Below are 11985 nucleotides of genomic sequence, written 5' to 3'. Positions count from 1 at the left end.
AAGTAATCAGATTTGCGTTACTGAGTTTTGGTAATCCAAAAGCTCCGTTACTGATTACAATTCTGGACAGGTAACTGTAACATATTACATTTAGAAAGTAACCTATCCAACCCAATTGGATATCACGAAAAAAATTAAATAATAATAATAAAACATGTAAAAAGGATCTCTCTGTACTTTGGTCCGTTCATCTTTCCTCGATCCTGACTAGTCTCCCAGTCCCTGCCACTGAAAAACATCGCCACAGCACGATGCTGCCACCACCATGCTTCACCGTAGGAATGGTGCCAGGTTTCCTCCAGACATGACGCTTGGTTTCATCAGACCAGAGAATCTTGTTTCTCATGGTCTGAGAGTCCTTTAAGTGCCTTTTGGCAAACTCCAAGCGGGCTGTCATGTGCCTTTTACTGAGGAGTGGCTTCCGTCTGGCCACTTTACCATAAAGGCCTGATTGGTGGAGTGCTGCAGAGATGGTTGTCCTTCTGGAAAGTTCTCCCATCTCCACAGAGGAACTCTGGAGCTCTGTCAGAGTCACCATCGGGTTCTTGGTCACCTCCCTGACCAAGGCCCTTCTCCCCCGATTGCTCAGTTTGGCCGGGCGTCCACCTCTAGGAAGAGTCCTGGTGGTTCCAAACTTCTTCCATTTAAGAATGATGGAGGTCACGGTGTTCTTGGGGACCTTCAATGCTACAGAAATGTTTTGGTACCATTCCCCAGATCTGTGCCTCGACACAATCCTGTTTTGGAGCTCTACTGACAATCCCTTCGACCTCATGGCTTGGTTTTTGCTCTGACATGCACTGTCAACTGTGGGACCTTACATAGACAGGTGTGTGCCTTTCCAAATCATGGCAAAACAATTTAATTGACCACAGGTGGACTCCAATCAAGTTGTAGAAACAACTCAAGGATGATCAATGGAAACAGGATGCACCGGAGCTCAATTTCGAGTCTAATAGCAAAGGGTCAGAATACGTATGTAAATAAGGTGTTTCTGTTTTTTAAATAGAGTTTAGCAGGCTTGAAAAGTTGATCGGTTTGATCCATTTGTTCATTTCAGATTTTAGTAGTTGAATCCTTTGAAAAATGTTTAAATCAACAATACGTCATTTTCAACCAAAATGCACTGGAATGGTTGAAAAGTGATAAACTTACGTACCATGCACAATTTTGACATAGTGTTAGATATACTGAATTGATACTGTTTTCATACTAAGATGGACCAAGATATGTGTTGCTTTTACACATATTTGTTCATTGGAGTCTGTTGATCGGTCAGTCATTGGGTTCATTTGTTTTAAAAATATGTTCAAATCAAATCAAGCTTTATTTATATAGCACATTTCAGACATGGATGCAAAGCAATGGCTTCACAAATTTATAAAAACTATGAAAATAAAAACAAATATTTACTACACAACAAACAGTGGATAAAAAACTAAAGAATAACAATAAAAGCTGAAAGACTAAAGAGCATCTAAGGAAATAACATTGGTTAAAACAGTAAGAATATGATGTAATATCCAGCCCAAAATATAAGCTAGTTTTACTACATTGTTTGTAAACAATATAAATTGTACCAAAAAATTGTCAGTAGGTTGCATAAATAATTATGATTACTAAATGTTACATGAAATGTAAATATGATGAAATATCAAAACCGAACGTACACCCCCTTTAATGTGTCCAAATCAATACCCGAAAACAGTTAGTGATATAATGAAAACCTAAACCTAAAATCTACAGAAACATAATAGTAATCATATTACTTGTATTTATTTAAATATTTGTTTTAAACAACCACCTTATAAAACCTCACAATCACCAAAAACCGCTGTTGTTTTGACAAGTGGATTTTTCCCCTGATGAGGCTAATATCCATATCACGCTGAAATCAATAGAACAGGGGGCAAACGTTTAAGGTTCTACATTGGGACATTATTCATTAAAATACTCCTCCTACAATGTTAAAAACATTCTACACTGTGACATTATTTTATTGATATCATGAAACAACTCCTTCATGTATGTATTTTCTGATGTTCATTCAGAGATACACTGGTAAAGTATCTCTTTCCACATTGATCACAGCTATAAGATTTCTCTCCTGTGTGTGTTCTCTGGTGTGATATCAGGATGTTTGGCTAGGTAAAACTCTTCCCACATTGATTACAGCTATAAGGTTTCTCTCTTGTGTGTCCGCTGGTGAATAGTCAGATGGCTAGATGAAGTAAAACTTTTCCCACATTGATCACAGCTATAAGGTTTCTCTCCTGTGTGTGTTCTCTGGTGTATAGTCAGACTGCTAGATGTAACAAATCTCTTCTCACATTGATCACAGCTATAAGGTCTCTCTCCAGTGTGTGTTCTCTGATGAACCTTCAGGCAGCTTGAGTGAGTAAAACTCTTCCCACATTGGTTACAGCTATAAAGTTTCTCTCCAGTGTGAATTCTCTTGTGTAATTGTAATGTATATAATTTTGAAAAACTCTTCCCACAGTCAGAGCAGCTATGAAGCTTCTCTCCAGTGTGAATTCTTTGGTGTGATTGTAATGTATATAATTTCGAAAAGGTCTTCCCACAGACAGCGCAACTATAAGGTTTCTCCCCTGTGTGTGTTCTCTGGTGTGTTTTCAGGCTGCTTGGAACATTAAAACTCTTCCCACATTGATCACAGCTATAAGGTTTCTCCCCTGTGTGGATTCTCTCATGTCTTTTGAGGTCTGCTGAAGAAGTGAATATCTTCCCACAGTCAGAGCAGCAGTGAGCTGTATCGCCTGTGTGAATTCTCTGGTGTACTTTTAGTGAATCTGATCTTGAGTAACTCTTCCCACAGTCAGAGCAGCGGTGAGATTTCTTCCCTGTGGGTTTCCGCTGGTGTTTCTTGAGGTGTTCTGATCTGGAGGGACTCTTCTCTGCCTCCTCAGCTTCATGATGTTGTTGAGGCTCCGCAGAGGATCCACAATAGTCACGTCTCTCCCTGTGTGAACGACAAAGTCAGACAGATGGTTAAAGTCCCACAACAGCAGAAACCCACTTTTTAATGAATGTTTAAATGCTTTTACAAACTTATTTGACAATTGTCATAATAAGACAGTCAGTGAACAACAACAGTCATATTTAATCGTATTATTTTTACTTTAGTAGTAAAGTTGATGATCCTAGGCTAGAAATACGTTACTACAGTTGCAGAAACTCTAAGCAGTGGCAATGCACCAGACCACTTTTGGTCACCACTTTTGGCCCCTTTCTGTGTTTGCTAAAATTGGGGCATGAGGGCGATACACATGCAATTTGGTTGCAGAAACTCCTCCCTGAGAATACAGAAACCGCTAGTTATGGATGTAGTATATCTGCACTCCTCCATTCTAATAACCTCTAGTTATGGATGTAGTATATCTGAACTCCTCCATGCTAATAACCTCTAGTTATGGATGTAGTATATCTGAACTCCTCCATGCTAATAACCTCTAGTTATGGATGTAGTATATCTGAACTCCTCCATGCTAATAACCTCTAGTTATGGATGTAGTATATCTGAACTCCTCCCTGCTAATAACCTCTAGTTATGGATGTAGTATATCTGAACTCCTCCATGCTAATAACCTCTAGTTATGGATGTAGTATATCTGAACTCCTCCATGCTAATAACCTCTAGTTATGGATGTAGTATATCTGAACTCCTCCATGCTAATAACCTCTAGTTATGGATGTAGTATATCTGAACTCCTCCATGCTAATAACCTCTAGTTATGGATGTAGTATATCTGAACTCCTCCATGCTAATAACCTCTAGTTATGGATGTAGTATATCTGAACTCCTCCATGCTAATACTGAAACCGCTAGTTATGGATGTAGTATATCTGAACTCCTCCATGCTAATAACCTCTAGTTATGGATGTAGTATATCTGAACTCCTCCATGCTAATAACCTCTAGTTATGGATGTAGTATATCTGAACTCCTCCATGCTAATAACCTCTAGTTATGGATGTAGTATATCTGAACTCCTCCATGCTAATACCTCTAGTTATGGATGTAGTATATCTGAACTCCTCCATGCTAATACCTCTAGTTATGGATGTAGTATATCTGAACTCCTCCATGCTAATACTGAAACCGCTAGTTATGGATGTAGTATATCTGAACTCCTCCATGCTAATAACCTCTAGTTATGGATGTAGTATATCTGAACTCCTCCATGCTAATAACCTCTAGTTATGGATGTAGTATATCTGAACTCCTCCATGCTAATAACCTCTAGTTATGGATGTAGTATATCTGAACTCCTCCATGCTAATAACCGCTAGTTATGGATGTAGTATATCTGAACTCCTCCCTGCTAATACAGAAACCTCTAGTTATGGATGTAGTATATCTGCATGGAGCAACAATGGTGAGCGAAGATTTTAGTTTTTCACAACGTATTCTGAATATTACAGCGCACTATCAGTGGAAGATCAGGAGTGCTACTCAAGGAAACTCACATTAAGCTGTGTGTCGATATTCACTAATTCACCACCGTGGGGAAAACTCAGGGGAGTTCTCAGAGGCTGACAGCAACAATAGCCTCCATTTACAGGTTGCTTATGAGTGCATTTCACACTACTTTAGGATTATAATTGTAAGGCTCGTTTGAATGTCCTGCTTAATATAATGTTTGTGCCATCGTCTCAAATCAACTGCTTTATACTTTAAAAAACACTTCAACTTCAACCAGTAAAATGCTCTTTGGCTAGCTTCGCTACCAGTCTGTTAATGAGCGTTAGCATTCAAGCTAACAAGTGCTGCATCCAAAATAGATATTTTACAACTATCACAACTAAATATTATCTTAGTGACTGTTAAAGCAATAATCAAAACAATTTTAAGCCTATGAGAACCCCAAAAATAGTTTTTATTTAGAAGTAATAACCTGGTAAATCTAGGATGTTGAATGGTCCCAGATGATGAACAGCAGTTTATTTAGAAGTTATAAACTGGTAAATATAGGATGTTGAATGGTCCCAGATGATGAACAGCAGTTTATTTAGAAGTAATAACCTGGTAAATCTAGGATGTTGAATGGTCCCAGATGATGAACACAGTTTATTTAGAAGTAATAACCTGGTAAATCTAGGATGTTGAATGGTCCCAGATGATGAACAGCAGTTTATTTAGAAGTAATAACCTGGTAAATCTAGGATGTTGAATGGTCCCAGATGATGAACAGCAGTTTATTTAGAAGTAATAACCTGGTAAATCTAGGATGTTGAATGGTCCCAGATGGTGAACAGCAGTTTATTTAGAAGTAATAACCTGGTAAATCTAGGATGTTGAATGGTCCCAGATGGTGAACATCAGTTGTTTTCCCCCACGGTGGCCGTTGTACTTGTTTATGACGTGACTCTGAGTCATCAGGTTGCCATGGGCTGCATGGGGTGTTTTAGTTTCACTCTGGGTTGAGTAGACAAACAGAGAGGGGACAGAGTCTCTCCTATTTCAGTGGCTGATAATACAGGGGGCGATCCAGGATTGGTTCATCCATTTTAGTTTTAAACTAATGCTATACTGTATATGAGTCTCTCTATTAATAAAGAGGACAATGTGTGACATTGGGATCACATTTCTAAATGATTTGAAACAAAAGTAAAAACACATTTCATGCAGTTCCACATGTGAACCTACAGGGACAAAATACTAAATACACTGAGTGTACAAAACATTATGAACACCTGCTCTTTCCATGACAGACTGACTAGGTGAATCCAGGTGAAAGCTATGATCCCTTATTGATGCCACTTGTTAAATCCACTCCAATCAGTGTAGATGAAAGGGAGGAGACAGGTTAATAGGAGGTATCCATATTGTCATACCTTCATGTAAAATCCCATAGAGAATGCTAACTTAGCTAACGAGCGCATTGCAAACATTTTATAGTCTCTGACCTAAACTATTTGGAGGACAGACATCCCAGCTCATAAAGCTATATAAGTAACTAAACTATTTGGAGGACAGACATCCCAGCTCATAAAGCTATATAAGTAACTAAACTATTTGGAGGACAGACATCCCAGATCATAAAGCTATATAGGTAACTAAACTATTTGGAGGACAGACATCCCAGCTCATAAAGCTATCTAAGTAATATTAGCCAGCAAGGCTCTTGGTCCAGGAGGACGGATTCTCTGCAGTTGATCTTGGAAGCAGCTACCCACTAAAGCTAACTAGCTACTAAATCAAGTCAACCAAATGGACAACTGCAGAGTATTTAGCACGTTTTAGACAGTTGACTTTAGTTATAAAGATATCTAGCTGGCAAAAACATTTAGTTGTGAATTCCCTCCTGTAACTAGATCACCAGGTGCACAACAGTGAGTGACTCAGAAGGCTCCGGTCTCTAGTTGGTGTGAACCAGCACCACATGCTGCAACAACAGTGAGTGACTCAGAAGGCTCCGGTCTCTAGTTGGTGTGAACCAGCACCACATGCTGCAACAACAGTGAGTGACTCCAGAAGGCTCCGGCCTCTGGGGTTGGTGTGGAACCAGCACCACATGCTGCAACAACAGTGAGTGACTCAGAGAAGGCTCCGGGTCCTGAGTTGTGAACCAGCACCACATGCTGCAACAACAGTGAGTGACTCAGAAGGCTCCGGGTCTCTAGTTGGTGTGAACCAGCACCACATGCTGCAACAACAGTGAGTGACACTCAGAAGGCTCCAGTCTCTAGTTGCCCTGTGAACCAGCACCACATGCTGCAACAACAGTGAGTGACCTCCAGAAGGCTCCGGCCCCTAGTTGCTGTGAACCAGCACCACATGCTGCAACAACAGTGGAGCATGACTCAGAAGGCTCCGGTCTCTAGTTGCTTGAACCAGCACCACATGCTGCAACAAACAGTGAGTGACTCAGGAAGGCTCCGGTCTCTAGTTGCTGTGAACCAGCACCACATGCTGCAACAACAGTGAGTGACCTTCAGAAGGCTCCGTGTCTCTAGTTGGTGTGAACCAGCACCACATGCTGCAACAACAGTGAGTGACTCCAGAAGGCTCCGGTTTCTAGTTGGTGTGAACCAGCACCACATGCTGCAACAACAGTGAGTGACTCAGAAGGCTCCGGGTCTCTAGTTGTGAACCAGCACCACATGCTGCAACAACAGTGAGTGACTCAGAAGGCTCCGGTCTCTAGTTGGTGTGAACCAGCACCACATGACTGGGAACTACCGGTAAGCTACATAATGACATCAAGTGACAATCTTCTTTATCTCTCCTAACATATTGCACAATTCAGGGTTTGTATGGTCATGAAAAACCTGGAAAAAAGTCATGGAATTTTAGGGAAATTATCAATTTTATTTAGGACGTTTAAAAAAAAACTATTTTATCAATCAAATAAAAAAAATCAACCTATCAGCCAGGATGGGAATTACAGTGAAGAGCGTCTGTGTTTTGCAAGCATCACCTGTGTGTGTGCGCAAGACGAGTTGGCCGTTGCTCAAGGCCAGAGAGACAGTCGAATAGCAGCAGCAGGTAGGCCTAGTCTATAAAATGTGACAGAGAACAGACTAACTAGGTAGCCAATTCAATACTTGTTTTGTATATACTTCCAGTTGATTTGGGCATCCAATGTATGGGACATTGCAACTCAATAAATGCTAGTCAGCCTGCAAAGTAAATACTTCTAAGGTGGCTAAGATAAATATGACTAAACTAGAAAAGGTATATTTCCTGAAGACAATTTGTGGGCTTGCTTCATCTGAATAAAAAGATTTGTAGCCTACCATAGCCATTTGACCTTTGATATATTTAATGAGCTGGTACATGGGATCAGAGAGCAGCCTCCCATGGTGTCGATACCACATTACGCTTACTTTTCTATGCGTACATAGACAATTATTGGTCATGGAAATCTGGTTAAAAGTAACGGAAACGTCATGAAATTCCATCTGTCAAAATGTGTATGAACCCTGACAATTCGACTGCAGGTATTTACTTAAAAAGCAGCTACAAATATTCAAATGTATTTTTAAAAAAACTTCAAAGGAATAGTTTCAACGGTATTGACGGTTATCAGTTTCCCCCCAAAAAATATTACATTCATTCAAAAGCGGATGTTCTTCCAAACATTTCTGCTTGTTTAGTTCCTTACCGCGTGTAATAAGCTTGACTACTTATTGGAAAAGTGTGAAATGAGAAGCACATCAATTCTGGATCTGACCGTCATTCACCAGGTGTATTCATTTCAGTTTGTATTAAAGAAACGCCATGCATCGACCACTATCAGTTTACTGCGAAATGAGGTGACGATGTCACTATTATGAGATCTTTGAGCTATTCTAGGTGGAAAATCTATCTGAAGAGTTGTCAGGTGTTTAATTGAAGTCTCCAACTATTATAAGCCATGCATTTGTATACTTGTTTTGCAGCTCAGTAAGCTTATCAGCAAAATCCGAAAAATAAAAGGTATTGTTTGAGGTGTGAGAATTGTACCCATACACAGTGCATATAATTAAACAAGCATTCTAGTTTAGAGATCAATATAACCCATCTCCCATCTTTGGACGCAGAAGACTCTGAAATATCGCCTCTACAATTATGAAGCAATATCATAGTACCAGCTGACTGGTTAGATCCGTGACTATAATAAACGTTGAATCTCCAAAACGTTGAATCTGAATTGCAGGAGTGAGTCTCCTGGAGTAGAATGAAATCTGCATTAATGTGTTTACAAAAAATATATTTAAAAAACGGTGCTTTTCTTTTAGTTATGTCTCGTAAACCCCAGGCATTTGGAGATACAACATTTAGTGCGTCGAGTTCAACGTTTTGCAGAACCTCTAGCAGGTAGTTTAGCGGTTAAGAGAGCGTTGGGCCACTAACCGAAAGGTCACTGGTTCGAATCCCCGAGCAGACTAAGTGACAAATCTGTTGATGTGTCCTTGAGCAAGGCACTTAACCCTAATTGCTCTTGTAAATGGCTCTGCATAAGAGCGTCTGCTAAAGGACAAAAAAATATATATAACCAAAATACAGTGGTATGAATAACTGGATAAATATAGCCTGTATATACTGAACAAAAATATAAACACAACTTGCAACAATTTTGATGATTTTAGTGAGTTACAGTTTATATATAAGGAAATCAGTCAATTGAAATAAATTCATTAGGCCCTAATCTATGGATTTCACGACTGGGAACACATATGCTTCTGTTGGTCACAAATACCTTAAAAAAAAAAAATAGTGGCGTGGATCAGAAAACCAAGTCAGTATCTGGTGTGACCACCATTTGCCTCACACAGCACGACACATCTTCGCATAGAGTTAATCAGGCTGTTGATTGTGGCCTGTGGAATGTTCCCCCACTCCTCTTCAATGTCTGTGCAAAGTTGCTGGATATTGTCAGGAACACGCTGTCATACACTGCGATCCAGAACATCCCAAACATGCTCAATGGGTGACATATCTGGTGAATATGCAGGCCATGGAAGAACTGGACCATTTTCAGCTTCCAGGAATTGTGTAAAGATCCTTGCGACATGGGGCCGTGATTTATCATGCTGAAACATGGAGGCGATGGAGGTGATGGAGGCGGATGAATGGAGTGACAATGGGCCTCAAGATCTCGTCACGCTATCTCTTTGCATTCAAATTGCCATCGATAAAATGCAATTGTGTTTGTTGTCCGTAGCTTATGCCTGCCCATACCATAACCCCACCATGGGGCACTCTGTTCACAACGTTGACATCAGCAAACCGCTGGCCCACCTGACTCCATACCGGGATGCATCCGTGAAGAGCACACTTCTCCAGTGTGCCAGTGGCCATCGAAGGTGCGCATTGGCCCACTGAAGTCGGTTATGACACCGAACTGCAGTCAGGTCAAGACCCTGGTGAGGTCGACGAGCACGCAAATGAGCTTCCCTGAGACGATTTCTGACAGTTTGTGAAGAACTTCTTCGGTTGTGCAAACCCACAGTTTCATCAGCTATCCGGGTGGCTGGTCTCAGATGATCCCGCAGGTCAAGAAGCAAGATGTGGAAGTCCTGGGCTGGCGTGGTTACATATGGTCTGAGGTTGTGAGACCGGTTGGATGAACTGCCAAATTCTCTAAAAAAGATGTTGGAGGCAGCTTATGGTAGAGAAATGAACATTAAATTATCTGGCAACAGCTCTGGTGGACATTCCTGCAGTCAGCATGCCAATTGCGCGCACCTTCAAAACTTGAGACATCTGTGGCATTGTGTTGTGTGACAAAACTGCACATTTTAGAGTGGCCTCTGAGACCTGATGAGAGCTGATGAAACAGTGGACTATTTATGTCTGTAAAAAGCTATTTTGTGCGGAAAAACCCATGGTGGCCCCTCTGCCCAATCATGTGAAATCCATAGATTAGTGCCTAATTTATTTATTTCAATTGACTGATTTTCTTATATGAACTGTAACTCAGTAAAATCGTTGAAATTGTTGCATGTTGCGTTTACATTTTGTAAACACAACATGCAACAATTTCAACGATTTTACTGATGTGGAGGTCCTGGGCTGTAAGTCAGTCAGTCCTCTCAAGTCAGATTGAGACGTTCACTTGTAGTCATGGCAATCGATCTTGTTTCCATCAATAAATGCAAAAGGACCGCTGAAAGACGCTCTCTTCCCCTCTTCTCTAGCCTTTCTTTTTTTTTGTTTTAAGGGAAGGGGTTCCATCCTCCCAGGTCGATGGCCTGGTGTAGGATCGTTTAGGACCAAATTAGTAGGATGGGCTGGTGGGGGATCGTTTAGGGCCAAAGTATTGGGATGGCCTGGTGGGGGATCGTTTAGGGCCAAAGTAGTGGGATGAGCTGGTGGGTTTTTAGTGTATAGTTGCAGGGTTAGATGGTGGTGCAATTTCAATTCTTCCCATTTCCCCTTTTTTTTTGTGACCAAATTGTGCAAAACCACACTCCGACCTGCGGAAGGCAGCAATACAGCGTCTAGTCTGACGAAGAGTCACATGAAGAAGAATAAGGGTTCACAAGACAAAGACTTGGACCTGATTGTAAAAAAAAAAGATATGGCCGTTTTGATAGTGGGAGTGTGACTGTTACCCCACGACCTGGCCCTTTAGTTCAACAACTGCAGTGTAGTGCTTCTGTTTTAAGACAGTACTTACTGGTGTTAATCAGATCCCCAATCTCCTCCTCTTCTTCCAATACATCAGTTATCTCTCCCTCCTCCTTCACTCCAAAATCTGAATCCTCCTCTTCTTTCACTGTAACATCCTCCTCTTCCTCCTCTTCTTTAACGACAACGTTCAGCCACACACCCTCTTTCTCCGTCCAGTAGACCTCCTCTTCTTTAGCAGGAGGAGAGTAGCTTAGTGAGCTCATGGTCGGGGATGTTAGCTAGCTAGGCTAGTGATAACTTAACCAGCCAGGTAACTACGTTAGCTGACTAATAACAACAACGAAAATATGAAATTAAATGGGATAACTAGCTAGACGACAGAAATACGTTCAAAACACAGTGGATAATATATATGACAGCGTCTAAAGAGCTTCAATGTTTCGGCTAGCAAGCTACCGAGGTGGCTGACCGTTTCCATTGAACTATAAAAGAACATGGCTGACGAGCTGGGTTGTCACTAGTTACCACAGCCACAAAGTAAACATTGGCTATCGTAAAAATTCACGAAAACAAACATTTCCTTTTTTTGTCTTCATTTAAGGCTACGGTTAGGCATAAGGTTAGCAATGTGGTTAAGGTTAGGTTTAAAAATAAGATTTTAAGAACAGACGTTGTAGAAATGGGCGGGATTTAGCCATAATTATGTCTTTGTGACTGTGGTAACTAGTGACGACAGACTAGCTGTTGTTGTTGAAAGAAGCGTCCAGTTCACTTCCACGTCACACTCTGGCAGACTTGCCTGAAAGACCCACAGCGCCATCTGCTGACTGGAGTTTGAAACGCAGTTGAGATAATGTTTTATTTTATTTTCAGACGAAGTTAAAACAATTTCAACACTGTGGA

The 11985-nt window shown here is 40.8% G+C and overlaps 1 long non-coding RNA gene across 1 annotated transcript; it reads right to left on the bottom strand.

The window, feature by feature from the left end:
- Window positions 1-1304: 1304 nt before the first annotated feature.
- LOC123486293 lies at window positions 1305-11174 on the bottom strand. The gene is made up of 2 exons (XR_006659326.1): window positions 11129-11174; window positions 1305-2980 (listed from the first exon to the last, which is right to left on the bottom strand). It is a non-coding gene; the product is annotated as an uncharacterized LOC123486293 (long non-coding RNA).
- Window positions 11175-11985: the final 811 nt, after the last annotated feature.

Source organism: Coregonus clupeaformis, unplaced genomic scaffold, assembly GCF_020615455.1.
Source record: "Coregonus clupeaformis isolate EN_2021a unplaced genomic scaffold, ASM2061545v1 scaf1105, whole genome shotgun sequence".
Taxonomy (NCBI): domain Eukaryota; kingdom Metazoa; phylum Chordata; class Actinopteri; order Salmoniformes; family Salmonidae; genus Coregonus; species Coregonus clupeaformis.
The sequence above is the reverse complement of the archived record's forward strand: the minus strand, read 5'-3'. Positions and strand labels throughout refer to the sequence as shown.